The 27,395-nt window shown below is 41.4% G+C and overlaps 25 non-coding genes across 25 annotated transcripts; 16 read left to right on the plus strand and 9 right to left on the minus strand.

Moving 5' to 3' along the window:
* The first annotated feature begins 564 nt into the window (after positions 1–564).
* TRNAT-UGU (transfer RNA threonine (anticodon UGU)) lies at positions 565–636 on the plus strand. The gene has a single exon. It is a non-coding gene; the product is annotated as a tRNA-Thr (tRNA).
* Positions 637–1,810: 1,174 nt separating this feature from the next.
* Positions 1,811–1,905, minus strand: TRNAI-UAU (transfer RNA isoleucine (anticodon UAU)). The gene is made up of 2 exons: positions 1,868–1,905; positions 1,811–1,846 (listed from the first exon to the last, which is right to left on the minus strand). It is a non-coding gene; the product is annotated as a tRNA-Ile (tRNA).
* A 412-nt stretch (positions 1,906–2,317) lies between these two features.
* Positions 2,318–2,399, plus strand: TRNAS-GCU (transfer RNA serine (anticodon GCU)). Its single transcript has one exon. It is a non-coding gene; the product is annotated as a tRNA-Ser (tRNA).
* Positions 2,400–4,209: 1,810 nt separating this feature from the next.
* On the minus strand, positions 4,210–4,304 carry TRNAI-UAU (transfer RNA isoleucine (anticodon UAU)). Its single transcript has 2 exons — positions 4,267–4,304; positions 4,210–4,245 (listed from the first exon to the last, which is right to left on the minus strand). It is a non-coding gene; the product is annotated as a tRNA-Ile (tRNA).
* A 412-nt stretch (positions 4,305–4,716) lies between these two features.
* TRNAS-GCU (transfer RNA serine (anticodon GCU)) lies at positions 4,717–4,798 on the plus strand. The gene has a single exon. It is a non-coding gene; the product is annotated as a tRNA-Ser (tRNA).
* Positions 4,799–5,387: 589 nt separating this feature from the next.
* Positions 5,388–5,459, plus strand: TRNAT-UGU (transfer RNA threonine (anticodon UGU)). Its single transcript has one exon. It is a non-coding gene; the product is annotated as a tRNA-Thr (tRNA).
* A 1,174-nt stretch (positions 5,460–6,633) lies between these two features.
* Positions 6,634–6,728, minus strand: TRNAI-UAU (transfer RNA isoleucine (anticodon UAU)). Its single transcript has 2 exons — positions 6,691–6,728; positions 6,634–6,669 (listed from the first exon to the last, which is right to left on the minus strand). It is a non-coding gene; the product is annotated as a tRNA-Ile (tRNA).
* A 1,083-nt stretch (positions 6,729–7,811) lies between these two features.
* On the plus strand, positions 7,812–7,883 carry TRNAT-UGU (transfer RNA threonine (anticodon UGU)). The gene has a single exon. It is a non-coding gene; the product is annotated as a tRNA-Thr (tRNA).
* Positions 7,884–10,211: 2,328 nt separating this feature from the next.
* TRNAT-UGU (transfer RNA threonine (anticodon UGU)) lies at positions 10,212–10,283 on the plus strand. The gene has a single exon. It is a non-coding gene; the product is annotated as a tRNA-Thr (tRNA).
* Positions 10,284–12,544: 2,261 nt separating this feature from the next.
* On the plus strand, positions 12,545–12,626 carry TRNAS-GCU (transfer RNA serine (anticodon GCU)). The gene has a single exon. It is a non-coding gene; the product is annotated as a tRNA-Ser (tRNA).
* Positions 12,627–13,215: 589 nt separating this feature from the next.
* Positions 13,216–13,287, plus strand: TRNAT-UGU (transfer RNA threonine (anticodon UGU)). The gene has a single exon. It is a non-coding gene; the product is annotated as a tRNA-Thr (tRNA).
* A 1,174-nt stretch (positions 13,288–14,461) lies between these two features.
* TRNAI-UAU (transfer RNA isoleucine (anticodon UAU)) lies at positions 14,462–14,556 on the minus strand. Its single transcript has 2 exons — positions 14,519–14,556; positions 14,462–14,497 (listed from the first exon to the last, which is right to left on the minus strand). It is a non-coding gene; the product is annotated as a tRNA-Ile (tRNA).
* A 412-nt stretch (positions 14,557–14,968) lies between these two features.
* On the plus strand, positions 14,969–15,050 carry TRNAS-GCU (transfer RNA serine (anticodon GCU)). Its single transcript has one exon. It is a non-coding gene; the product is annotated as a tRNA-Ser (tRNA).
* A 589-nt stretch (positions 15,051–15,639) lies between these two features.
* Positions 15,640–15,711, plus strand: TRNAT-UGU (transfer RNA threonine (anticodon UGU)). Its single transcript has one exon. It is a non-coding gene; the product is annotated as a tRNA-Thr (tRNA).
* A 1,174-nt stretch (positions 15,712–16,885) lies between these two features.
* TRNAI-UAU (transfer RNA isoleucine (anticodon UAU)) lies at positions 16,886–16,980 on the minus strand. Its single transcript has 2 exons — positions 16,943–16,980; positions 16,886–16,921 (listed from the first exon to the last, which is right to left on the minus strand). It is a non-coding gene; the product is annotated as a tRNA-Ile (tRNA).
* A 412-nt stretch (positions 16,981–17,392) lies between these two features.
* On the plus strand, positions 17,393–17,474 carry TRNAS-GCU (transfer RNA serine (anticodon GCU)). The gene has a single exon. It is a non-coding gene; the product is annotated as a tRNA-Ser (tRNA).
* Positions 17,475–18,063: 589 nt separating this feature from the next.
* TRNAT-UGU (transfer RNA threonine (anticodon UGU)) lies at positions 18,064–18,135 on the plus strand. Its single transcript has one exon. It is a non-coding gene; the product is annotated as a tRNA-Thr (tRNA).
* A 1,174-nt stretch (positions 18,136–19,309) lies between these two features.
* On the minus strand, positions 19,310–19,404 carry TRNAI-UAU (transfer RNA isoleucine (anticodon UAU)). The gene is made up of 2 exons: positions 19,367–19,404; positions 19,310–19,345 (listed from the first exon to the last, which is right to left on the minus strand). It is a non-coding gene; the product is annotated as a tRNA-Ile (tRNA).
* Positions 19,405–19,816: 412 nt separating this feature from the next.
* Positions 19,817–19,898, plus strand: TRNAS-GCU (transfer RNA serine (anticodon GCU)). The gene has a single exon. It is a non-coding gene; the product is annotated as a tRNA-Ser (tRNA).
* Positions 19,899–21,708: 1,810 nt separating this feature from the next.
* TRNAI-UAU (transfer RNA isoleucine (anticodon UAU)) lies at positions 21,709–21,803 on the minus strand. Its single transcript has 2 exons — positions 21,766–21,803; positions 21,709–21,744 (listed from the first exon to the last, which is right to left on the minus strand). It is a non-coding gene; the product is annotated as a tRNA-Ile (tRNA).
* A 412-nt stretch (positions 21,804–22,215) lies between these two features.
* Positions 22,216–22,297, plus strand: TRNAS-GCU (transfer RNA serine (anticodon GCU)). Its single transcript has one exon. It is a non-coding gene; the product is annotated as a tRNA-Ser (tRNA).
* Positions 22,298–22,886: 589 nt separating this feature from the next.
* On the plus strand, positions 22,887–22,958 carry TRNAT-UGU (transfer RNA threonine (anticodon UGU)). The gene has a single exon. It is a non-coding gene; the product is annotated as a tRNA-Thr (tRNA).
* Positions 22,959–24,133: 1,175 nt separating this feature from the next.
* Positions 24,134–24,228, minus strand: TRNAI-UAU (transfer RNA isoleucine (anticodon UAU)). The gene is made up of 2 exons: positions 24,191–24,228; positions 24,134–24,169 (listed from the first exon to the last, which is right to left on the minus strand). It is a non-coding gene; the product is annotated as a tRNA-Ile (tRNA).
* A 1,083-nt stretch (positions 24,229–25,311) lies between these two features.
* On the plus strand, positions 25,312–25,383 carry TRNAT-UGU (transfer RNA threonine (anticodon UGU)). The gene has a single exon. It is a non-coding gene; the product is annotated as a tRNA-Thr (tRNA).
* A 1,175-nt stretch (positions 25,384–26,558) lies between these two features.
* Positions 26,559–26,653, minus strand: TRNAI-UAU (transfer RNA isoleucine (anticodon UAU)). The gene is made up of 2 exons: positions 26,616–26,653; positions 26,559–26,594 (listed from the first exon to the last, which is right to left on the minus strand). It is a non-coding gene; the product is annotated as a tRNA-Ile (tRNA).
* Positions 26,654–27,395: the final 742 nt, after the last annotated feature.

Genomic DNA, 27,395 nt, shown 5'->3' on the forward strand with positions numbered 1-27,395 from the left:
GGCCAGCATTTCTTGTAGTATAATTACACTCTCTTTCTAGACAGAGCCAGGATCCGCTAGATGGGATCATCTGACTGTTCCATTTTAACAAATATGTCAAATAAAGTGAAGTATTTTGTGCGTAATAGAAATTAGATCTTTCATGGAGTTTCCAGAGGATTGCCTTTCACTCACTCCTGGCTTATTAACCAGTTTGGATAAATAGATTGATAAGAAAGCAGCTCTTACTCCTAAAGTTTAGGCCGTCTCAAATGAATGACTGTTAACATATGTCTGCCCCACAGAGACAGATCACTTCTAATAAGTGGGTTCTCTATATGTCACTGATTGCAGACATACTAACTAGAGCTATCGGTATGGTCTTGAATGCGAAAACTCTTATTTTCTCATATGAAAATGTAGTTTTTCATACTTCCAAAAAAAGTGCCTTAAGCATGGTCTTCAATGTGTGCGCGCACGTGGACATTCATATGCAACTACGTTTCCATACAGAGTCTCAAAATCATAGATATATTCATACCTCAGTAAGAATACATGTTGCAATTTACATCCTGCGTGCAGACTGGCCTTGTAGCTCAGTGGCAGAGCACTGGTCTTGTAAACCAGGGGTCATGAGTTCAAGCCTCATCAGGGCCTTTTTACATGAGTCTTTCTGTATGTTGTTTTCAAGTCATTCTTCCCTGGAGTCACACCTTGCTTTAGGATTGCTTATTGCCAAGCTTCCCTTTCCTGCTTTCATATTATCAAGAAAATATCATGAAGATCATTGAATTATAAATTATTGCCTCACCCCTTCCGATCGCCTGACGAACGCCTGACAAACGCCATTCTCACCCTGGTGGGCAAGCCCTGCCGGGGAAAGCCAAATAAGCCATGCATATTTACAGTTCCTTTGAAAGGCAGAGCGAGGACTAGGACCTCTGTTCCGACTGAATCTGCATCCACAGAAAGGATGTTATAAGGCCCTACAAATTTCACCAAGGAGATGTGAAAGTCTTCCCCCATAAAATACTTTTTTTCCCAGATACCCCGGCTCTTAGGCAAATGAGGTTACTCCTCAAAACCCCACCCCCACTCACCATAAATATCCTTCTCTCCTGCTGTCCATTCAAATGATACAAGGTATCTTGTACATAGAGAGAAAGGGAGAATAGGCAGACTTGCTTCAAAGATTTGGTGACCTTGGATGGGTGGGTTGAATGAAGAAGTGAACCTGGTTTCTGGAAAAGGAGTATCGAGATGAAGATGAGGAAAAGTGAACATGGACCACATTCATAGGTTAGAGAAATACATTTAATAGGTTGAATGGTTTTGAAAAGTGAACTTCGAGCAGTAATTGTTGGTTTTTAAACTGCACAGAAATTAAAAATGAATGTGGGATTGGAGGCACACTCTGAACAGAAAAGCACCATAAGCTGCTATGGTGCAACTCAAGATGGTGAATAGAACCTTTAATATGATGATGCTCTTCTTTTGCTAGTTTTTTCGAGTCACCTTTTATTGTAAGTAGCTGATACAGCATTTTTTGCAGCTCTTCAGTTTATGGTTATCATGTGAGAACACAGTTTTCATCATATTTATTATTCTACAAATGTATTTTTAAATGCACTGATGTGGTGTTTGCATGAAATGCAAGATGGCACATCATGGAATGTTTAAACTGAGCATCGCGGAGGATATGTGATATTTGGCACCCAGAGGAGTAGGACACGTAGATCCTATAAGAAGTAAAGACTCTCTAGCAAGGGCCGTCCATACTCTGAGTTTAAACTTTACTTTTTGTGAAATGGTTTATGAAAAACAACACGGCTGCTCCAGGTGAGGCTTGAACTCACAACCTCGGCATGGCTCAGTGCAAGTACTGCTGTATAAGTACCGCGCGCTAACCGATTGCGCCACTGGAGCTCTCTCTTTTCACATCTCCCCAGGTGAGCCATCTACAGCTGACCAAGTAGATGACAGACACTGCTCCATCATTCACTGTGCAAGATCGACTCACATGCTAGCATGTTATCATGACTATTAAAAATACAGTCCAAACGGAATAGATTCTATAATTGTCCTATAACATATGCTCTGTCTATTCAAAACCCCATAGAATTATATCTTGACAGTTCTGACAAAGTCTAGGGGAATCTTATGAATATTTGTAATTAGCACATAGTAAGAATTTCCCAAAAATGAAATGTAGGTCCCTGATTGGGGGAAGACGTGGAATGTGAGATCTTGCCTCAGCTGTTTTTTTCTTTTTTAGGTACAGTATATTGACACTTCAGTACCTTTTGTGAAGCAAGGTTTCAGATGGGGCTGTGGGGCAGACGAGGTGGCCGAGTGGTTAAGGCGATGGACTGCTAATCCATTGTGCTCTGCACGCGTGGGTTCGAATCCCACCTTCGTCGGAAAGCCATCAGAGTCTCTTTTGATGGCCAGCATTTCTTGTAGTATAATTACACTCTCTTTCAAGACAGAGCCAGGATCCGCTAGATGGGATCATCTGACTGTTCCATTTTAACAAATATGTCAAATAAAGTGAAGTATTTTGTGCGTAATAGAAATTAGATCTTTCATGGAGTTTCCAGAGGATTGCCTTTCACTCACTCCTGGCTTATTAACCAGTTTGGATAAATAGATTGATAAGAAAGCAGCTCTTACTCCTAAAGTTTAGGCCGTCTCAAATGAATGACTGTTAACATATGTCTGCCCCACAGAGACAGATCACTTCTAATAAGTGGGTTCTCTATATGTCACTGATTGCAGACATACTAACTAGAGCTATCGGTATGGTCTTGAATGCGAAAACTCTTATTTTCTCATATGAAAATGTAGTTTTTCATACTTCCAAAAAAAGTGCCTTAAGCATGGTCTTCAATGTGTGCGCGCATGTGGACATTCATATGCAACTACGTTTCCATACAGAGTCTCAAAATCATAGATATATTCATACCTCAGTAAGAATACATGTTGCAATTTACATCCTGCGTGCAGACTGGCCTTGTAGCTCGGTGGCAGAGCACTGGTCTTGTAAACCAGGGGTCATGAGTTCAAGCCTCATCAGGGCCTTTTTACATGAGTCTTTCTGTATGTTGTTTTCAAGTCATTCTTCCCTGGAGTCACACCTTGCTTTAGGATTGCTTATTGCCAAGCTTCCCTTTCCTGCTTTCATATTATCAAGAAAATATCATGAAGATCATTGAATTATAAATTATTGCCTCACCCCTTCCGATCGCCTGACAAACGCCATTCTCACCCTGCCGGGCAAAGCCAAATAAGCCATGCATATTTACAGTTCCTTTGAAAGGCAGAGCGAGGACTAGGACCTCTGTTCCGACTGAATCTGCATCCACAGAAAGGATGTTATAAGGCCCTACAAATTTCACCAAGGAGATGTGAAAGTCTTCCCCCATAAAATACTTTTTTTCCCAGATACCCCGGCTCTTAGGCAAATGAGGTTACTCCTCAAAACCCCACCCCCACTCACCATAAATATCCTTCTCTCCTGCTGTCCATTCAAATGATACAAGGTATCTTGTACATAGAGAGAAAGGGAGAATAGGCAGACTTGCTTCAAAGATTTGGTGACTTTGGATGGGTGGGTTGAATGAAGAAGTGAACCTGGTTTCTGGAAAAGGAGTATCGAGATGAAGATGAGGAAAAGTGAACATGGACCACATTCATAGGTTAGAGAAATACATTTAATAGGTTGAATGGTTTTGAAAAGTGAACTTCGAGCAGTAATTGTTGGTTTTTAAACTGCACAGAAATTAAAAATGAATGTGGGATTGGAGGCACACTCTGAACAGAAAAGCACCATAAGCTGCTATGGTGCAACTCAAGATGGTGAATAGAACCTTTAATATGATGATGCTCTTCTTTTGCTAGTTTTTTCGAGTCACCTTTTATTGTAAGTAGCTGATACAGCATTTTTTGCAGCTCTTCAGTTTATGGTTATCATGTGAGAACACAGTTTTCATCATATTTATTATTCTACAAATGTATTTTTAAATGCACTGATGTGGTGTTTGCATGAAATGCAAGATGGCACATCATGGAATGTTTAAACTGAGCATCGCGGAGGATATGTGATATTTGGCACCCAGAGGAGTAGGACACGTAGATCCTATAAGAAGTAAAGACTCTCTAGCAAGGGCCGTCCATACTCTGAGTTTAAACTTTACTTTTTGTGAAATGGTTTATGAAAAACAACACGGCTGCTCCAGGTGAGGCTCGAACTCACAACCTCGGCATGGCTCAGTACAAGTACTGCTGTATAAGTACCGCGCGCTAACCGATTGCGCCACTGGAGCTCTCTCTTTTCACATATCCCCAGGTGAGCCATCTACAGCTGACCAAGTAGATGACAGACACTGCTCCATCATTCACTGTGCAAGATCGACTCACATGCTAGCATGTTATCATGACTATTAAAAATACAGTCCAAACGGAATAGATTCTATAATTGTCCTATAACATATGCTCTGTCTATTCAAAACCCCATAGAATTATATCTTGACAGTTCTGACAAAGTCTAGGGGAATCTTATGAATATTTGTAATTAGCACATAGTAAGAATTTCCCAAAAATGAAATGTAGGTCCCTGATTGGGGGAAGACGTGGAATGTGAGATCTTGCCTCAGCTGTTTTTTTCTTTTTTAGGTACAGTATATTGACACTTCAGTACCTTTTGTGAAGCAAGGTTTCAGATGGGGCTGTGGGGCAGACGAGGTGGCCGAGTGGTTAAGGCGATGGACTGCTAATCCATTGTGCTCTGCACGCGTGGGTTCGAATCCCACCTTCGTCGGAAAGCCATCAGAGTCTCTTTTGATGGCCAGCATTTCTTGTAGTATAATTACACTCTCTTTCAAGACAGAGCCAGGATCCGCTAGATGGGATCATCTGACTGTTCCATTTTAACAAATATGTCAAATAAAGTGAAGTATTTTGTGCGTAATAGAAATTAGATCTTTCATGGAGTTTCCAGAGGATTGCCTTTCACTCACTCCTGGCTTATTAACCAGTTTGGATAAATAGATTGATAAGAAAGCAGCTCTTACTCCTAAAGTTTAGGCCGTCTCAAATGAATGACTGTTAACATATGTCTGCCCCACAGAGACAGATCACTTCTAATAAGTGGGTTCTCTATATGTCACTGATTGCAGACATACTAACTAGAGCTATCGGTATGGTCTTGAATGCGAAAACTCTTATTTTCTCATATGAAAATGTAGTTTTTCATACTTCCAAAAAAAGTGCCTTAAGCATGGTCTTCAATGTGTGCGCGCACGTGGACATTCATATGCAACTACGTTTCCATACAGAGTCTCAAAATCATAGATATATTCATACCTCAGTAAGAATACATGTTGCAATTTACATCCTGCGTGCAGACTGGCCTTGTAGCTCAGTGGCAGAGCACTGGTCTTGTAAACCAGGGGTCATGAGTTCAAGCCTCATCAGGGCCTTTTTACATGAGTCTTTCTGTATGTTGTTTTCAAGTCATTCTTCCCTGGAGTCACACCTTGCTTTAGGATTGCTTATTGCCAAGCTTCCCTTTCCTGCTTTCATATTATCAAGAAAATATCATGAAGATCATTGAATTATACATTATTGCCTCACCCCTTCCGATCGCCTGACGAACGCCTGACGAACGCCATTCTCACCCTGCCGGGCAAGCCCTGCCGGGCAAAGCCAAATAAGCCATGCATATTTACAGTTCCTTTGAAAGGCAGAGCGAGGACTAGGACCTCTGTTCCGACTGAATCTGCATCCACAGAAAGGATGTTATAAGGCGCTACAAATTTCACCAAGGAGATGTGAAAGTCTTCCCCCATAAAATACTTTTTTTCCCAGATACCCCGGCTCTTAGGCAAATGAGGTTACTCCTCAAAACACCACCCCCACTCACCATAAATATCCTTCTCTCCTGCTGTCCATTCAAATGATACAAGGTATCTTGTACATAGAGAGAAAGGGAGAATAGGCAGACTTGCTTCAAAGATTTGGTGACTTTGGATGGGTGGGTTGAATGAAGAAGTGAACCTGGTTTCTGGGAAAGGAGTATCGAGATGAAGATGAGGAAAAGTGAACATGGACCACATTCATAGGTTAGAGAAATACATTTAATAGGTTGAATGGTTTTGAAAAGTGAACTTCGAGCAGTAATTGTTGGTTTTTAAACTGCAAAGAAATTAAAAATGAATGTGGGATTGGAGGCACACTCTGAACAGAAAAGCACCATAAGCTGCTATGGTGCAACTCAAGATGGTGAATAGAACCTTTAATATGATGATGCTCTTCTTTTGCTAGTTTTTTCGAGTCACCTTTTATTGTAAGTAGCTGATCCAGCATTTTTTGCAGCACTTCAGTTTATGGTTATCATGTGAGAACACAGTTTTCATCATATTTATTATTCTACAAATGTATTTTTAAATGCACTGATGTGGTGTTTGCATGAAATGCAAGATGGCACATCATGGAATGTTTAAACTGAGCATCGCGGAGGATATGTGATATTTGGCACCCAGAGGAGTAGGACACGTAGATCCTATAAGAAGTAAAGACTCTCTAGCAAGGGCCGTCCATACTCTGAGTTTAAACTTTACTTTTTGTGAAATGGTTTATGAAAAACAACACGGCTGCTCCAGGTGAGGCTCGAACTCACAACCTCGGCATGGCTCAGTGCAAGTACTGCTGTATAAGTACCGCGCGCTAACCGATTGCGCCACTGGAGCTCTCTCTTTTCACATCTCCCCAGGTGAGCCATCTACAGCTGACCAAGTAGATGACAGACACTGCTCCATCATTCACTGTGCAAGATCGACTCACATGCTAGCATGTTATCATGACTATTAAAAATACAGTCCAAACGGAATAGATTCTATAATTGTCCTATAACATATGCTCTGTCTATTCAAAACCCCATAGAATTATATCTTGACAGTTCTGACAAAGTCTAGGGGAATCTTATGAATATTTGTAATTAGCACATAGTAAGAATTTCCCAAAAATGAAATGTAGGTCCCTGATTGGGGGAAGACGTGGAATGTGAGATCTTGCCTCAGCTGTTTTTTTCTTTTTTAGGTACAGTATATTGACACTTCAGTACCTTTTGTGAAGCAAGGTTTCAGATGGGGCTGTAGGGCAGACGAGGTGGCCGAGTGGTTAAGGCGATGGACTGCTAATCCATTGTGCTCTGCATGCGTGGGTTCAAATCCCACCTTCGTCGGAAAGCCATCAGAGTCTCTTTTGATGGCCAGCATTTCTTGTAGTATAATTACACTCTCTTTCAAGACAGAGCCAGGATCCGCTAGATGGGATCATCTGACTGTTCCATATTAACAAATATGTCAAATAAAGTGAAGTATTTTGTGCGTAATAGAAATTAGATCTTTCATGGAGTTTCCAGAGGATTGCCTTTCACTCACTCCTGGCTTATGAACCAGTTTGGATAAATAGATTGATAAGAAAGCAGCTCTTACTCCTAAAGTTTAGGCCGTCTCAAATGAATGACTGTTAACATATGTCTGCCCCACAGAGACAGATCACTTCTAATAAGTGGGTTCTCTATATGTCACTGATTGCAGACATACTAACTAGAGCTATCGGTATGGTCTTGAATGCGAAAACTCTTATTTTCTCATATGAAAATGTAGTTTTTCATACTTCCAAAAAAAGTGCCTTAAGCATGGTCTTCAATGTGTGCGCGCACGTGGACATTCATATGCAACTACGTTTCCATACAGAGTCTCAAAATCATAGATATATTCATACCTCAGTAAGAATACATGTTGCAATTTACATCCTGCGTGCAGACTGGCCTTGTAGCTCAGTGGCAGAGCACTGGTCTTGTAAACCAGGGGTCATGAGTTCAAGCCTCATCAGGGCCTTTTTACATGAGTCTTTCTGTATGTTGTTTTCAAGTCATTCTTCCCTGGAGTCACACCTTGCTTTAGGATTGCTTATTGCCAAGCTTCCCTTTCCTGCTTTCATATTATCAAGAAAATATCATGAAGATCATTGAATTATACATTATTGCCTCACCCCTTCCGAACGCCTGACAAACGCCATTCTCACCCTGCCGGGCAAAGCCAAATAAGCCATGCATATTTACAGTTCCTTTGAAAGGCAGAGCGAGGACTAGGACCTCTGTTCCGACTGAATCTGCATCCACAGAAAGGATGTTATAAGGCCCTACAAATTTCACCAAGGAGATGTGAAAGTCTTCCCCCATAAAATACTTTTTTTCCCAGATACCCCGGCTCTTAGGCAAATGAGGTTACTCCTCAAAACCCCACCCCCACTCACCATAAATATCCTTCTCTCCTGCTGTCCATTCAAATGATACAAGGTATCTTGTACATAGAGAGAAAGGGAGAATAGGCAGACTTGCTTCAAAGATTTGGTGACCTTGGATGGGTGGGTTGAATGAAGAAGTGAACCTGGTTTCTGGCAAAGGAGTATCGAGATGAAGATGAGGAAAAGTGAACATGGACCACATTCATAGGTTAGAGAAATACATTTAATAGGTTGAATGGTTTTGAAAAGTGAACTTCGAGCAGTAATTGTTGTTTTTTAAACTGCAAAGAAATTAAAAATGAATGTGGGATTGGAGGCACACTCTGAGCAGAAAAGCACCATAAGCTGCTATGGTGCAACTCAAGATGGTGAATAGAACCTTTAATATGATGATGCTCTTCTTTTGCTAGTTTTTTTTGAGTCACCTTTTATTGTAAGTAGCTGATACAGCATTTTTTGCAGCTCTTCAGTTTATGGTTATCATGTGAGAACACTGTTTTCATCATATTTATTATTCTACAAATATATTTTTAAATGCACTGATGTGGTGTTTGCATGAAATGCAAGATGGCACATCATGGAATGTTTAAACTGAGCATCGCGGAGGATATGTGATATTTGGCACCCAGAGGAGTAGGACACGTAGATCCTATAAGAAGTAAAGACTCTCTAGCAAGGGCCGTCCATACTCTGAGTTTAAACTTTACTTTTTGTGAAATGGTTTATGAAAATCAACACGGCTGCTAAAGGTGAGGCTCGAACTCACAACCTCGGCATGGCTCAGTGCAAGTACTGCTGTATAAGTACCGCGCGCTAACCGATTGCGCCACTGGAGCTCTCTCTTTTCACATCTCCCCAGGTGAGCCATCTACAGCTGACCAAGTAGATGACAGACACTGCTCCATCATTCACTGTGCAAGATCGACTCACATGCTAGCATGTTATCATGACTATTAAAAATACAGTCCAAACGGAATAGATTCTATAATTGTCCTATAACATATGCTCTGTCTATTCAAAACCCCATAGAATTATATCTTGACAGTTCTGACAAAGTCTAGGGGAATCTTATGAATATTTGTAATTAGCACATAGTAAGAATTTCCCAAAAATGAAATGTAGGTCCCTGATTGGGGGAAGACGTGGAATGTGAGATCTTGCCTCAGCTGTTTTTTTCTTTTTTAGGTACAGTATATTGACACTTCAGTACCTTTTGTGAAGCAAGGTTTCAGATGGGGCTGTAGGGCAGACGAGGTGGCCGAGTGGTTAAAGCGATGGACTGCTAATCCATTGTGCTCTGCACGCGTGGGTTCGAATCCCACCTTCGTCGGAAAGCCATCAGAGTCTCTTTTGATGGCCAGCATTTCTTGTAGTATAATTACACTCTCTTTCAAGACAGAGCCAGGATCCGCTAGATGGGATCATCTGACTGTTCCATTTTAACAAATATGTCAAATAAAGTGAAGTATTTTGTGCGTAATAGAAATTATATCTTTCATGGAGTTTCCAGAGGATTGCCTTTCACTCACTCCTGGCTTATTAACCAGTTTGGATAAATAGATTGAAAAGAAAGCAGCTCTTACTCCTAAAGTTTAGGCCGTCTCAAATGAATGACTGTTAACATATGTCTGCCCCACAGAGACAGATCACTTCTAATAAGTGGGTTCTCTATATGTCACTGATTGCAGACATACTAACTAGAGCTATCGGTATGGTCTTGAATGCGAAAACTCTTATTTTCTCATATGAAAATGTAGTTTTTCATACTTCCAAAAAAAGTGCCTTAAGCATGGTCTTCAATGTGTGCGCGCACGTGGACATTCATATGCAACTACGTTTCCATACAGAGTCTCAAAATCATAGATATATTCATACCTCAGTAAGAATACATGTTGCAATTTACATGCTGCGTGCAGACTGGCCTTGTAGCTCAGTGGCAGAGCACTGGTCTTGTAAACCAGGGGTCATGAGTTCAAGCCTCATCAGGGCCTTTTTACATGAGTCTTTCTGTATGTTGTTTTCAAGTCATTCTTCCCTGGAGTCACACCTTGCTTTAGGATTGCTTATTGCCAAGCTTCCCTTTCCTGCTTTCATATTATCAAGAAAATATCATGAAGATCATTGAATTATAAATTATTGCCTCACCCCTTCCGATCGCCTGACGAACGCCTGATAAACGCCATTCTCACCCTGCCGGGCAAAGCCAAATAAGCCATGCATATTTACAGTTCCTTTGAAAGGCAGAGCGAGGACTAGGACCTCTGTTCCGACTGAATCTGCGTCCACAGAAAGGATGTTATAAGGCCCTACAAATTTCACCAAGGAGATGTGAAAGTCTTCCCCCATAAAATACTTTTTTTCCCAGATACCCCGGCTCTTAGGCAAATGAGGTTACTCCTCAAAACCCCACCCCCACTCACCATAAATATCCTTCTCTCCTGCTGTCCATTCAAATGATACAAGGTATCTTGTACATAGAGAGAAAGGGAGAATAGGCAGACTTGCTTCAAAGATTTGGTGACCTTGGATGGGTGGGTTGAATGAAGAAGTGAACCTGGTTTCTGGGAAAGGAGTATCGAGATTAAGGGTGGGCGTAGTTCGCGAAGTAGCACTTCGCGAAGCTACGCAAAGTGAAGTTCGCACTACGCGAGCTACGCGTAGCACTTCGCGAACTGCGAAGTAACATGTTCGTACTGTGCAAGATGTTGTTTTCAATGATTGCACAGTGCGGACAAGCAACCGGCACTGTGCAATCATTGAAAATGGCATCTTGCACAGTGCGAGCTGTAGTTTTCTGCTGCTCGAGTAGATTTTTACTCGAGCTGCAGCTTTCTCAACGCGAACTGGTAGTTTCTCATCGCGAGCGGTCGCGAGCATACGCGACCCCTCGCAATGAGAAACCTGACCTTCTCGCGTTGGGAATCTCGCCGGGAGGTTTATTTTCCATGCTCGCGATCGCGAACAAGGAAAAAGTCTCGCCAGGATGTCATTTTGCTTGCTCGCGGTCGCCAACTTGACGTTGAGGACCGCGAGCAAGCAAAAAATGACCGCAGCACTACGCAACACTACGCTACGCGTGTTCGCACTGTGCTACGTGCAGTTCGCGTAGTGCGAAGTAGCGCGAACTTCGCAAACTACGCGAGCGTAGCGTAGTGCTTCGCCCAGGCCTAATCGAGATGAAGATGAGGAAAAGTGAACATGGACCACATTCATAGGTTAGAGAAATACATTTAATAGGTTGAATGGTTTTGAAAAGTGAACTTCGAGCAGTAATTGTTGGTTTTTAAACTGCAAAGAAATTAAAAATGAATGTGGGATTGGAGGCACACTCTGAGCAGAAAAGCACCATAAGTTGCTATGATGCAACTCAAGATGGTGAATAGAACCTTTAATATGATGATGCTCTTCTTTTGCTAGTTTTTTCGAGTCACCTTTTATTGTAAGTAGCTGATACAGCATTTTTTGCAGCTCTTCAGTTTATGGTTATCATGTGAGAACACTGTTTTCATCATATTTATTATTCTACAAATGTATTTTTAAATGCACTGATGTGGTGTTTGCATGAAATGCAAGATGGCACATCATGGAATGTTTAAACTGAGCATCGCGGAGGATATGTGATATTTGGCACCCAGAGGAGTAGGACACGTAGATCCTATAAGAAGTAAAGACTCTCTCAAGGGCCGTCCATACTCTGAGTTTAAACTTTACTTTTTGTGAAATGGTTTATGAAAATCAACACGGCTGCTACAGGTGAGGCTTGAACTCACAACCTCGGCATGGCTCAGTGCAAGTACTGCTGTATAAGTACCACGCGCTAACCGATTGCACCACTGGAGCTCTCTCTTTTCACATCTCCCCAGGTGAGCCATCTACAGCTGACCAAGTAGATGACAGACACTGCTCCATCATTCACTGTGCAAGATCGACTCACATGCTAGCATGTTATCATGACTATTAAAAATACAGTCCAAACGGAATAGATTCTATAATTGTCCTATAACATATGCTCTGTCTATTCAAAACCCCATAGAATTATATCTTGACAGTTCTGACAAAGTCTAGGGGAATCTTATGAATATTTGTAATTAGCACATAGTAAGAATTTCCCAAAAATGAAATGTAGGTCCCTGATTGGGGGAAGACGTGGAATGTGAGATCTTGCCTCAGCTGTTTTTTTCTTTTTTAGGTACAGTATATTGACACTTCAGTACCTTTTGTGAAGCAAGGTTTCAGATGGGGCTGTAGGGCAGACGAGGTGGCCGAGTGGTTAAGGCGATGGACTGCTAATCCATTGTGCTCTGCACGCGTGGGTTCGAATCCCACCTTTGTCGGAAAGCCATCAGAGTCTCTTTTGATGGCCAGCATTTCTTGTAGTATAATTACACTCTCTTTCAAGACAGAGCCAGGATCCGCTAGATGGGATCATCTGACTGTTCCATTTTAACAAATATGTCAAATAAAGTGAAGTATTTTGTGCGTAATAGAAATTAGATCTTTCATGGAGTTTCCAGAGGATTGCCTTTCACTCACTCCTGGCTTATTAACCAGTTTGGATAAATAGATTGATAAGAAAGCAGCTCTTACTCCTAAAGTTTAGGCCGTCTCAAATGAATGACTGTTAACATATGTCTGCCCCACAGAGACAGATCACTTCTAATAAGTGGGTTCTCTATATGTCACTGATTGCAGACATACTAACTAGAGCTATCGGTATGGTCTTGAATGCGAAAACTCTTATTTTCTCATATGAAAATGTAGTTTTTCATACTTCCAAAAAAAGTGCCTTAAGCATGGTCTTCAATGTGTGCGCGCACGTGGACATTCATATGCAACTACGTTTCCATACAGAGTCTCAAAATCATAGATATATTCATACCTCAGTAAGAATACATGTTGCAATTTACATCCTGCGTGCAGACTGGCCTTGTAGCTCAGTGGCAGAGCACTGGTCTTGTAAACCAGGGGTCATGAGTTCAAGCCTCATCAGGGCCTTTTTACATGAGTCTTTCTGTATGTTGTTTTCAAGTCATTCTTCCCTGGAGTCACACCTTGCTTTAGGATTGCTTATTGCCAAGCTTCCCTTTCCTGCTTTCATATTATCAAGAAAATATCATGAAGATCATTGAATTATAAATTATTGCCTCACCCCTTCCGATCGCCTGACGAACGCCTGACAAACGCCATTCTCACCCTGGCGGGCAAGCCCTGCCGGGCAAAGCCAAATAAGCCATGCATATTTACAGTTCCTTTGAAAGGCAGAGCGAGGACTAGGACCTCTGTTCCGACTGAATCTGCATCCACAGAAAGGATGTTATAAGGCCCTACAAATTTCACCAAGGAGATGTGAAAGTCTTCCCCCATAAAATACTTTTTTTCCCAGATACCCCGGCTCTTAGGCAAATGAGGTTACTCCTCAAAACCCCACCCCCACTCACCATAAATATCCTTCTCTCCTGCTGTCCATTCAAATGATACAAGGTATCTTGTACATAGAGAGAAAGGGAGAATAGGCAGACTTGCTTCAAAGATTTGGTGACCTTGGATGGGTGGGTTGAATGAAGAAGTGAACCTGGTTTCTGGAAAAGGAGTATCGAGATGAAGATGAGGAAAAGTGAACATGGACCACATTCATAGGTTAGAGAAATACATTTAATAGGTTGAATGGTTTTGAAAAGTGAACTTCGAGCAGTAATTGTTGGTTTTTAAACTGCACAGAAATTAAAAATGAATGTGGGATTGGAGGCACACTCTGAACAGAAAAGCACCATAAGCTGCTATGGTGCAACTCAAGATGGTGAATAGAACCTTTAATATGATGATGCTCTTCTTTTGCTAGTTTTTTCGAGTCACCTTTTATTGTAAGTAGCTGATACAGCATTTTTTGCAGCTCTTCAGTTTATGGTTATCATGTGAGAACACAGTTTTCATCATATTTATTATTCTACAAATGTATTTTTAAATGCACTGATGTGGTGTTTGCATGAAATGCAAGATGGCACATCATGGAATGTTTAAACTGAGCATCGCGGAGGATATGTGATATTTGGCACCCAGAGGAGTAGGACACGTAGATCCTATAAGAAGTAAAGACTCTCTAGCAAGGGCCGTCCATACTCTGAGTTTAAACTTTACTTTTTGTGAAATGGTTTATGAAAAACAACACGGCTGCTCCAGGTGAGGCTTGAACTCACAACCTCGGCATGGCTCAGTGCAAGTACTGCTGTATAAGTACCGCGCGCTAACCGATTGCGCCACTGGAGCTCTCTCTTTTCACATCTCCCCAGGTGAGCCATCTACAGCTGACCAAGTAGATGACAGACACTGCTCCATCATTCACTGTGCAAGATCGACTCACATGCTAGCATGTTATCATGACTATTAAAAATACAGTCCAAACGGAATAGATTCTATAATTGTCCTATAACATATGCTCTGTCTATTCAAAACCCCATAGAATTATATCTTGACAGTTCTGACAAAGTCTAGGGGAATCTTATGAATATTTGTAATTAGCACATAGTAAGAATTTCCCAAAAATGAAATGTAGGTCCCTGATTGGGGGAAGACGTGGAATGTGAGATCTTGCCTCAGCTGTTTTTTTCTTTTTTAGGTACAGTATATTGACACTTCAGTACCTTTTGTGAAGCAAGGTTTCAGATGGGGCTGTGGGGCAGACGAGGTGGCCGAGTGGTTAAGGCGATGGACTGCTAATCCATTGTGCTCTGCACGCGTGGGTTCGAATCCCACCTTCGTCGGAAAGCCATCAGAGTCTCTTTTGATGGCCAGCATTTCTTGTAGTATAATTACACTCTCTTTCAAGACAGAGCCAGGATCCGCTAGATGGGATCATCTGACTGTTCCATTTTAACAAATATGTCAAATAAAGTGAAGTATTTTGTGCGTAATAGAAATTAGATCTTTCATGGAGTTTCCAGAGGATTGCCTTTCACTCACTCCTGGCTTATTAACCAGTTTGGATAAATAGATTGATAAGAAAGCAGCTCTTACTCCTAAAGTTTAGGCCGTCTCAAATGAATGACTGTTAACATATGTCTGCCCCACAGAGACAGATCACTTCTAATAAGTGGGTTCTCTATATGTCACTGATTGCAGACATACTAACTAGAGCTATCGGTATGGTCTTGAATGCGAAAACTCTTATTTTCTCATATGAAAATGTAGTTTTTCATACTTCCAAAAAAAGTGCCTTAAGCATGGTCTTCAATGTGTGCGCGCACGTGGACATTCATATGCAACTACGTTTCCATACAGAGTCTCAAAATCATAGATATATTCATACCTCAGTAAGAATACATGTTGCAATTTACATCCTGCGTGCAGACTGGCCTTGTAGCTCAGTGGCAGAGCACTGGTCTTGTAAACCAGGGGTCATGAGTTCAAGCCTCATCAGGGCCTTTTTACATGAGTCTTTCTGTATGTTGTTTTCAAGTCATTCTTCCCTGGAGTCACACCTTGCTTTAGGATTGCTTATTGCCAAGCTTCCCTTTCCTGCTTTCATATTATCAAGAAAATATCATGAAGATCATTGAATTATAAATTATTGCCTCACCCCTTCCGATCGCCTGACGAACGCCTGACAAACGCCATTCTCACCCTGGCGGGCAAGCCCTGCCGGGCAAAGCCAAATAAGCCATGCATATTTACAGTTCCTTTGAAAGGCAGAGCGAGGACTAGGACCTCTGTTCCGACTGAATCTGCATCCACAGAAAGGATGTTATAAGGCCCTACAAATTTCACCAAGGAGATGTGAAAGTCTTCCCCCATAAAATACTTTTTTTCCCAGATACCCCGGCTCTTAGGCAAATGAGGTTACTCCTCAAAACCCCACCCCCACTCACCATAAATATCCTTCTCTCCTGCTGTCCATTCAAATGATACAAGGTATCTTGTACATAGAGAGAAAGGGAGAATAGGCAGACTTGCTTCAAAGATTTGGTGACCTTGGATGGGTGGGTTGAATGAAGAAGTGAACCTGGTTTCTGGAAAAGGAGTATCGAGATGAAGATGAGGAAAAGTGAACATGGACCACATTCATAGGTTAGAGAAATACATTTAATAGGTTGAATGGTTTTGAAAAGTGAACTTCGAGCAGTAATTGTTGGTTTTTAAACTGCACAGAAATTAAAAATGAATGTGGGATTGGAGGCACACTCTGAACAGAAAAGCACCATAAGCTGCTATGGTGCAACTCAAGATGGTGAATAGAACCTTTAATATGATGATGCTCTTCTTTTGCTAGTTTTTTCGAGTCACCTTTTATTGTAAGTAGCTGATACAGCATTTTTTGCAGCTCTTCAGTTTATGGTTATCATGTGAGAACACAGTTTTCATCATATTTATTATTCTACAAATGTATTTTTAAATGCACTGATGTGGTGTTTGCATGAAATGCAAGATGGCACATCATGGAATGTTTAAACTGAGCATCGCGGAGGATATGTGATATTTGGCACCCAGAGGAGTAGGACACGTAGATCCTATAAGAAGTAAAGACTCTCTAGCAAGGGCCGTCCATACTCTGAGTTTAAACTTTACTTTTTGTGAAATGGTTTATGAAAAACAACACGGCTGCTCCAGGTGAGGCTTGAACTCACAACCTCGGCATGGCTCAGTGCAAGTACTGCTGTATAAGTACCGCGCGCTAACCGATTGCGCCACTGGAGCTCTCTCTTTTCACATCTCCCCAGGTGAGCCATCTACAGCTGACCAAGTAGATGACAGACACTGCTCCATCATTCACTGTGCAAGATCGACTCACATGCTAGCATGTTATCATGACTATTAAAAATACAGTCCAAACGGAATAGATTCTATAATTGTCCTATAACATATGCTCTGTCTATTCAAAACCCCATAGAATTATATCTTGACAGTTCTGACAAAGTCTAGGGGAATCTTATGAATATTTGTAATTAGCACATAGTAAGAATTTCCCAAAAATGAAATGTAGGTCCCTGATTGGGGGAAGACGTGGAATGTGAGATCTTGCCTCAGCTGTTTTTTTCTTTTTTAGGTACAGTATATTGACACTTCAGTACCTTTTGTGAAGCAAGGTTTCAGATGGGGCTGTGGGGCAGACGAGGTGGCCGAGTGGTTAAGGCGATGGACTGCTAATCCATTGTGCTCTGCACGCGTGGGTTCGAATCCCACCTTCGTCGGAAAGCCATCAGAGTCTCTTTTGATGGCCAGCATTTCTTGTAGTATAATTACACTCTCTTTCAAGACAGAGCCAGGATCCGCTAGATGGGATCATCTGACTGTTCCATTTTAACAAATATGTCAAATAAAGTGAAGTATTTTGTGCGTAATAGAAATTAGATCTTTCATGGAGTTTCCAGAGGATTGCCTTTCACTCACTCCTGGCTTATTAACCAGTTTGGATAAATAGATTGATAAGAAAGCAGCTCTTACTCCTAAAGTTTAGGCCGTCTCAAATGAATGACTGTTAACATATGTCTGCCCCACAGAGACAGATCACTTCTAATAAGTGGGTTCTCTATATGTCACTGATTGCAGACATACTAACTAGAGCTATCGGTATGGTCTTGAATGCGAAAACTCTTATTTTCTCATATGAAAATGTAGTTTTTCATACTTCCAAAAAAAGTGCCTTAAGCATGGTCTTCAATGTGTGCGCGCACGTGGACATTCATATGCAACTACGTTTCCATACAGAGTCTCAAAATCATAGATATATTCATACCTCAGTAAGAATACATGTTGCAATTTACATCCTGCGTGCAGACTGGCCTTGTAGCTCAGTGGCAGAGCACTGGTCTTGTAAACCAGGGGTCATGAGTTCAAGCCTCATCAGGGCCTTTTTACATGAGTCTTTCTGTATGTTGTTTTCAAGTCATTCTTCCCTGGAGTCACACCTTGCTTTAGGATTGCTTATTGCCAAGCTTCCCTTTCCTGCTTTCATATTATCAAGAAAATATCATGAAGATCATTGAATTATAAATTATTGCCTCACCCCTTCCGATCGCCTGACGAACGCCTGACAAACGCCATTCTCACCCTGGTGGGCAAGCCCTGCCGGGGAAAGCCAAATAAGCCATGCATATTTACAGTTCCTTTGAAAGGCAGAGCGAGGACTAGGACCTCTGTTCCGACTGAATCTGCATCCACAGAAAGGATGTTATAAGGCCCTACAAATTTCACCAAGGAGATGTGAAAGTCTTCCCCCATAAAATACTTTTTTTCCCAGATACCCCGGCTCTTAGGCAAATGAGGTTACTCCTCAAAACCCCACCCCCACTCACCATAAATATCCTTCTCTCCTGCTGTCCATTCAAATGATACAAGGTATCTTGTACATAGAGAGAAAGGGAGAATAGGCAGACTTGCTTCAAAGATTTGGTGACCTTGGATGGGTGGGTTGAATGAAGAAGTGAACCTGGTTTCTGGAAAAGGAGTATCGAGATGAAGATGAGGAAAAGTGAACATGGACCACATTCATAGGTTAGAGAAATACATTTAATAGGTTGAATGGTTTTGAAAAGTGAACTTCGAGCAGTAATTGTTGGTTTTTAAACTGCACAGAAATTAAAAATGAATGTGGGATTGGAGGCACACTCTGAACAGAAAAGCACCATAAGCTGCTATGGTGCAACTCAAGATGGTGAATAGAACCTTTAATATGATGATGCTCTTCTTTTGCTAGTTTTTTCGAGTCACCTTTTATTGTAAGTAGCTGATACAGCATTTTTTGCAGCTCTTCAGTTTATGGTTATCATGTGAGAACACAGTTTTCATCATATTTATTATTCTACAAATGTATTTTTAAATGCACTGATGTGGTGTTTGCATGAAATGCAAGATGGCACATCATGGAATGTTTAAACTGAGCATCGCGGAGGATATGTGATATTTGGCACCCAGAGGAGTAGGACACGTAGATCCTATAAGAAGTAAAGACTCTCTAGCAAGGGCCGTCCATACTCTGAGTTTAAACTTTACTTTTTGTGAAATGGTTTATGAAAAACAACACGGCTGCTCCAGGTGAGGCTCGAACTCACAACCTCGGCATGGCTCAGTGCAAGTACTGCTGTATAAGTACCGCGCGCTAACCAATTGCGCCACTGGAGCTCTCTCTTTTCACATCTCCCCAGGTGAGCCATCTACAGCTGACCAAGTAGATGACAGACACTGCTCCATCATTCACTGTGCAAGATCGACTCACATGCTAGCATGTTATCATGACTATTAAAAATACAGTCCAAACGGAATAGATTCTATAATTGTCCTATAACATATGCTCTGTCTATTCAAAACCCCATAGAATTATATCTTGACAGTTCTGACAAAGTCTAGGGGAATCTTATGAATATTTGTAATTAGCACATAGTAAGAATTTCCCAAAAATGAAATGTAGGTCCCTGATTGGGGGAAGACGTGGAATGTGAGATCTTGCCTCAGCTGTTTTTTTCTTTTTTAGGTACAGTATATTGACACTTCAGTACCTTTTGTGAAGCAAGGTTTCAGATGGGGCTGTGGGGCAGACGAGGTGGCCGAGTGGTTAAGGCGATGGACTGCTAATCCATTGTGCTCTGCACGCGTGGGTTCGAATCCCACCTTCGTCGGAAAGCCATCAGAGTCTCTTTTGATGGCCAGCATTTCTTGTAGTATAATTACACTCTCTTTCAAGACAGAGCCAGGATCCGCTAGATGGGATCATCTGACTGTTCCATTTTAACAAATATGTCAAATAAAGTGAAGTATTTTGTGCGTAATAGAAATTAGATCTTTCATGGAGTTTCCAGAGGATTGCCTTTCACTCACTCCTGGCTTATTAACCAGTTTGGATAAATAGATTGATAAGAAAGCAGCTCTTACTCCTAAAGTTTAGGCCGTCTCAAATGAATGACTGTTAACATATGTCTGCCCCACAGAGACAGATCACTTCTAATAAGTGGGTTCTCTATATGTCACTGATTGCAGACATACTAACTAGAGCTATCGGTATGGTCTTGAATGCGAAAACTCTTATTTTCTCATATGAAAATGTAGTTTTTCATACTTCCAAAAAAAGTGCCTTAAGCATGGTCTTCAATGTGTGCGCGCATGTGGACATTCATATGCAACTACGTTTCCATACAGAGTCTCAAAATCATAGATATATTCATACCTCAGTAAGAATACATGTTGCAATTTACATCCTGCGTGCAGACTGGCCTTGTAGCTCGGTGGCAGAGCACTGGTCTTGTAAACCAGGGGTCATGAGTTCAAGCCTCATCAGGGCCTTTTTACATGAGTCTTTCTGTATGTTGTTTTCAAGTCATTCTTCCCTGGAGTCACACCTTGCTTTAGGATTGCTTATTGCCAAGCTTCCCTTTCCTGCTTTCATATTATCAAGAAAATATCATGAAGATCATTGAATTATAAATTATTGCCTCACCCCTTCCGATCGCCTGACAAACGCCATTCTCACCCTGCCGGGCAAAGCCAAATAAGCCATGCATATTTACAGTTCCTTTGAAAGGCAGAGCGAGGACTAGGACCTCTGTTCCGACTGAATCTGCATCCACAGAAAGGATGTTATAAGGCCCTACAAATTTCACCAAGGAGATGTGAAAGTCTTCCCCCATAAAATACTTTTTTTCCCAGATACCCCGGCTCTTAGGCAAATGAGGTTACTCCTCAAAACCCCACCCCCACTCACCATAAATATCCTTCTCTCCTGCTGTCCATTCAAATGATACAAGGTATCTTGTACATAGAGAGAAAGGGAGAATAGGCAGACTTGCTTCAAAGATTTGGTGACCTTGGATGGGTGGGTTGAATGAAGAAGTGAACCTGGTTTCTGGAAAAGGAGTATCGAGATGAAGATGAGGAAAAGTGAACATGGACCACATTCATAGGTTAGAGAAATACATTTAATAGGTTGAATGGTTTTGAAAAGTGAACTTCGAGCAGTAATTGTTGGTTTTTAAACTGCACAGAAATTAAAAATGAATGTGGGATTGGAGGCACACTCTGAACAGAAAAGCACCATAAGCTGCTATGGTGCAACTCAAGATGGTGAATAGAACCTTTAATATGATGATGCTCTTCTTTTGCTAGTTTTTTCGAGTCACCTTTTATTGTAAGTAGCTGATACAGCATTTTTTGCAGCTCTTCAGTTTATGGTTATCATGTGAGAACACAGTTTTCATCATATTTATTATTCTACAAATGTATTTTTAAATGCACTGATGTGGTGTTTGCATGAAATGCAAGATGGCACATCATGGAATGTTTAAACTGAGCATCGCGGAGGATATGTGATATTTGGCACCCAGAGGAGTAGGACACGTAGATCCTATAAGAAGTAAAGACTCTCTAGCAAGGGCCGTCCATACTCTGAGTTTAAACTTTACTTTTTGTGAAATGGTTTATGAAAAACAACACGGCTGCTCCAGGTGAGGCTCGAACTCACAACCTCGGCATGGCTCAGTACAAGTACTGCTGTATAAGTACCGCGCGCTAACCGATTGCGCCACTGGAGCTCTCTCTTTTCACATATCCCCAGGTGAGCCATCTACAGCTGACCAAGTAGATGACAGACACTGCTCCATCATTCACTGTGCAAGATCGACTCACATGCTAGCATGTTATCATGACTATTAAAAATACAGTCCAAACGGAATAGATTCTATAATTGTCCTATAACATATGCTCTGTCTATTCAAAACCCCATAGAATTATATCTTGACAGTTCTGACAAAGTCTAGGGGAATCTTATGAATATTTGTAATTAGCACATAGTAAGAATTTCCCAAAAATGAAATGTAGGTCCCTGATTGGGGGAAGACGTGGAATGTGAGATCTTGCCTCAGCTGTTTTTTTCTTTTTTAGGTACAGTATATTGACACTTCAGTACCTTTTGTGAAGCAAGGTTTCAGATGGGGCTGTGGGGCAGACGAGGTGGCCGAGTGGTTAAGGCGATGGACTGCTAATCCATTGTGCTCTGCACGCGTGGGTTCGAATCCCACCTTCGTCGGAAAGCCATCAGAGTCTCTTTTGATGGCCAGCATTTCTTGTAGTATAATTACACTCTCTTTCAAGACAGAGCCAGGATCCGCTAGATGGGATCATCTGACTGTTCCATTTTAACAAATATGTCAAATAAAGTGAAGTATTTTGTGCGTAATAGAAATTAGATCTTTCATGGAGTTTCCAGAGGATTGCCTTTCACTCACTCCTGGCTTATTAACCAGTTTGGATAAATAGATTGATAAGAAAGCAGCTCTTACTCCTAAAGTTTAGGCCGTCTCAAATGAATGACTGTTAACATATGTCTGCCCCACAGAGACAGATCACTTCTAATAAGTGGGTTCTCTATATGTCACTGATTGCAGACATACTAACTAGAGCTATCGGTATGGTCTTGAATGCGAAAACTCTTATTTTCTCATATGAAAATGTAGTTTTTCATACTTCCAAAAAAAGTGCCTTAAGCATGGTCTTCAATGTGTGCGCGCACGTGGACATTCATATGCAACTACGTTTCCATACAGAGTCTCAAAATCATAGATATATTCATACCTCAGTAAGAATACATGTTGCAATTTACATCCTGCGTGCAGACTGGCCTTGTAGCTCAGTGGCAGAGCACTGGTCTTGTAAACCAGGGGTCATGAGTTCAAGCCTCATCAGGGCCTTTTTACATGAGTCTTTCTGTATGTTGTTTTCAAGTCATTCTTCCCTGGAGTCACACCTTGCTTTAGGATTGCTTATTGCCAAGCTTCCCTTTCCTGCTTTCATATTATCAAGAAAATATCATGAAGATCATTGAATTATACATTATTGCCTCACCCCTTCCGATCGCCTGACGAACGCCTGACAAACGCCATTCTCACCCTGGCGGGCAAGCCCTGCCGGGCAAAGCCAAATAAGCCATGCATATTTACAGTTCCTTTGAAAGGCAGAGCGAGGACTAGGACCTCTGTTCCGACTGAATCTGCATCCACAGAAAGGATGTTATAAGGCCCTACAAATTTCACCAAGGAGATGTGAAAGTCTTCCCCCATAAAATACTTTTTTTCCCAGATACCCCGGCTCTTAGGCAAATGAGGTTACTCCTCAAAACCCCACCCCCACTCACCATAAATATCCTTCTCTCCTGCTGTCCATTCAAATGATACAAGGTATCTTGTACATAGAGAGAAAGGGAGAATAGGCAGACTTGCTTCAAAGATTTGGTGACCTTGGATGGGTGGGTTGAATGAAGAAGTGAACCTGGTTTCTGGGAAAGGAGTATCGAGATGAAGATGAGGAAAAGTGAACATGGACCACATTCATAGGTTAGAGAAATACATTTAATAGGTTGAATGGTTTTGAAAAGTGAACTTCGAGCAGTAATTGTTGGTTTTTAAACTGCAAAGAAATTAAAAATGAATGTGGGATTGGAGGCACACTCTGAGCAGAAAAGCACCATAAGCTGCTATGGTGCAACTCAAGATGGTGAATAGAACCTTTAATATGATGATGCTCTTCTTTTGCTAGTTTTTTTCGAGTCACCTTTTATTGTAAGTAGCTGATACAGCATTTTTTGCAGCTCTTCAGTTTATGGTTATCATGTGAGAACACTGTTTTCATCATATTTATTATTCTACAAATGTATTTTTAAATGCACTGATGTGGTGTTTGCATGAAATGCAAGATGGCACATCATGGAATGTTTAAACTGAGCATCGCGGAGGATATGTGATATTTGGCACCCAGAGGAGTAGGGCACGTAGATCCTATAAGAAGTAAAGACACTCTAGCAAGGGCCGTCCATACTCTGAGTTTAAACTTTACTTTTTGTGAAATGGTTTATGAAAAACAACACGGCTGCTCCAGGTGAGGCTCGAACTCACAACCTCGGCATGGCTCAGTGCAAGTACTGCTGTATAAGTACCGCGCGCTAACCGATTGCGCCACTGGAGCTCTCTCTTTTCACATCTCCCCAGGTGAGCCATCTACAGCTGACCAAGTAGATGACAGACACTGCTCCATCATTCACTGTGCAAGATCGACTCACATGCTAGCATGTTATCATGACTATTAAAAATACAGTCCAAACGGAATAGATTCTATAATTGTCCTATAACATATGCTCTGTCTATTCAAAACCCCATAGAATTATATCTTGACAGTTCTGACAAAGTCTAGGGGAATCTTATGAATATTTGTAATTAGCACATAGTAAGAATTTCCCAAAAATGAAATGTAGGTCCCTGATTGGGGGAAGACGTGGAATGTGAGATCTTGCCTCAGCTGATTTTTTCTTTTTTAGGTACAGTATATTGACACTTCAGTACCTTTTGTGAAGCAAGGTTTCAGATGGGGCTGTAGGGCAGACGAGGTGGCCGAGTGGTTAAGGCGATGGACTGCTAATCCATTGTGCTCCGCATGCATGGGTTCGAATCCCACCTTCGTCGGAAAGCCATCAGAGTCTCTTTTGATGGCCAGCATTTCTTGCAGTATAATTACACTCTCTTTCAAGACAGAGCCAGGATCCGCTAGATGGGATCATCTGACTGTTCCATATTAACAAATATGTCAAATAAAGTGAAGTATTTTGTGCGTAATAGAAATTAGATCTTTCATGGAGTTTCCAGAGGATTGCCTTTCACTCACTCCTGGCTTTTGAACCAGTTTGGATAAATAGATTGATAAGAAAGCAGCTCTTACTCCTAAAGTTTAGGCCGTCTCAAATGAATGACTGTTAACATATGTCTGCCCCACAGAGACAGATCACTTCTAATAAGTGGGTTCTCTATATGTCACTGATTGCAGACATACTAACTAGAGCTATCGGTATGGTCTTGAATGCGAAAACTCTTATTTTCTCATATGAAAACGTAGTTTTTCATACTTCCAAAAAAAGTGCCTTAAGCATGGTCTTCAATGTGTGCGCGCACGTGGACATTCATATGCAACTACGTTTCCATACAGAGTCTCAAAATCATAGATATATTCATACCTCAGTAAGAATACATGTTGCAATTTACATCCTGTGTGCAGACTGGCCTTGTAGCTCAGTGGCAGAGCACTGGTCTTGTAAACCAGGGGTCATGAGTTCAAGCCTCATCAGGGCCTTTTTACATGAGTCTTTCTGTATTTTGTTTTCAAGTCATTCTTCCCTGGAGTCACACCTTGCTTTAGGATTGCTTATTGCCAAGCTTCCCTTTCCTGCTTTCATATTATCAAGAAAATATCATGAAGATCATTGAATTATAAATTATTGCCTCACCCCTTCCGATCGCCTGACGAACGCCTGACAAACGCCATTCTCACCCTGGCGGGCAAGCCCTGCCGGGCAAAGCCAAATAAGCCATGCATATTTACAGTTCCTTTGAAAGGCAGAGCGAGGACTAGGACCTCTGTTCCGACTGAATCTGCATCCACAGAAAGGATGTTATAAGGCCCTACAAATTTCACCAAGGAGATGTGAAAGTCTTCCCCCATAAAATACTTTTTTTCCCAGATACCCCGGCTCTTAGGCAAATGAGGTTACTCCTCAAAACCCCACCCCCACTCACCATAAATATCCTTCTCTCCTGCTGTCCATTCAAATGATACAAGGTATCTTGTACATAGAGAGAAAGGGAGAATAGGCAGACTTGCTTCAAAGATTTGGTGACCTTGGATGGGTGGGTTGAATGAAGAAGTGAACCTGGTTTCTGGGAAAGGAGTATCGAGATGAAGATGAGGAAAAGTGAACATGGACCACATTCATAGGTTAGAGAAATACATTTAATAGGTTGAATGGTTTTGAAAAGTGAACTTCGAGCAGTAATTGTTGGTTTTTAAACTGCAAAGAAATTAAAAATGAATGTGGGATTGGAGGCACACTCTGAGCAGAAAAGCACCATAAGCTGCTATGGTGCAACTCAAGATGGTGAATAGAACCTTTAATATGATGATGCTCTTCTTTTGCTAGTTTTTTTCGAGTCACCTTTTATTGTAAGTAGCTGATACAGCATTTTTTGCAGCTCTTCAGTTTATGGTTATCATGTGAGAACACTGTTTTCATCATATTTATTATTCTACAAATGTATTTTTAAATGCACTGATGTGGTGTTTGCATGAAATGCAAGATGGCACATCATGGAATGTTTAAACTGAGCATCGCGGAGGATATGTGATATTTGGCACCCAGAGGAGTAGGGCACGTAGATCCTATAAGAAGTAAAGACTCTCTAGCAAGGGCCGTCCATACTCTGAGTTTAAACTTTACTTTTTGTGAAATGGTTTATGAAAAACAACACGGCTGCTCCAGGTGAGGCTCGAACTCACAACCTCGGCATGGCTCAGTGCAAGTACTGCTGTATAAGTACCGCGCGCTAACCGATTGCGCCACTGGAGCTCTCTCTTTTCACATCTCCCCAGGTGAGCCATCTACAGCTGACCAAGTAGATGACAGACACTGCTCCATCATTCACTGTGCAAGATCGACTCACATGCTAGCATGTTATCATGACTATTAAAAATACAGTCCAAACGGAATAGATTCTATAATTGTCCTATAACATATGCTCTGTCTATTCAAAACCCCATAGAATTATATCTTGACAGTTCTGACAAAGTCTAGGGGAATCTTATGAATATTTGTAATTAGCACATAGTAAGAATTTCCCAAAAATGAAATGTAGGTCCCTGATTGGGGGAAGACGTGGAATGTGAGATCTTGCCTCAGCTGATTTTTTATTTTTTAGGTACAGTATATTGACACTTCAGTACCTTTTGTGAAGCAAGGTTTCAGATGGGGCTGTAGGGCAGACGAGGTGGCCGAGTGGTTAAGGCGATGGACTGCTAATCCATTGTGCTCCGCATGCATGGGTTCGAATCCCACCTTCGTCGGAAAGCCATCAGAGTCTCTTTTGATGGCCAGCATTTCTTGTAGTATAATTACACTCTCTTTCAAGACAGAGCCAGGATCCGCTAGATGGGATCATCTGACTGTTCCATATTAACAAATATGTCAAATAAAGTGAAGTATTTTGTGCGTAATAGAAATTAGATCTTTCATGGAGTTTCCAGAGGATTGCCTTTCACTCACTCCTGGCTTATGAACCAGTTTGGATAAATAGATTGATAAGAAAGCAGCT

The sequence above is a fragment of the Triturus cristatus genome, chromosome 12 (assembly GCF_964204655.1).
Source record: "Triturus cristatus chromosome 12, aTriCri1.1, whole genome shotgun sequence".
NCBI lineage: Eukaryota > Metazoa > Chordata > Amphibia > Caudata > Salamandridae > Triturus > Triturus cristatus.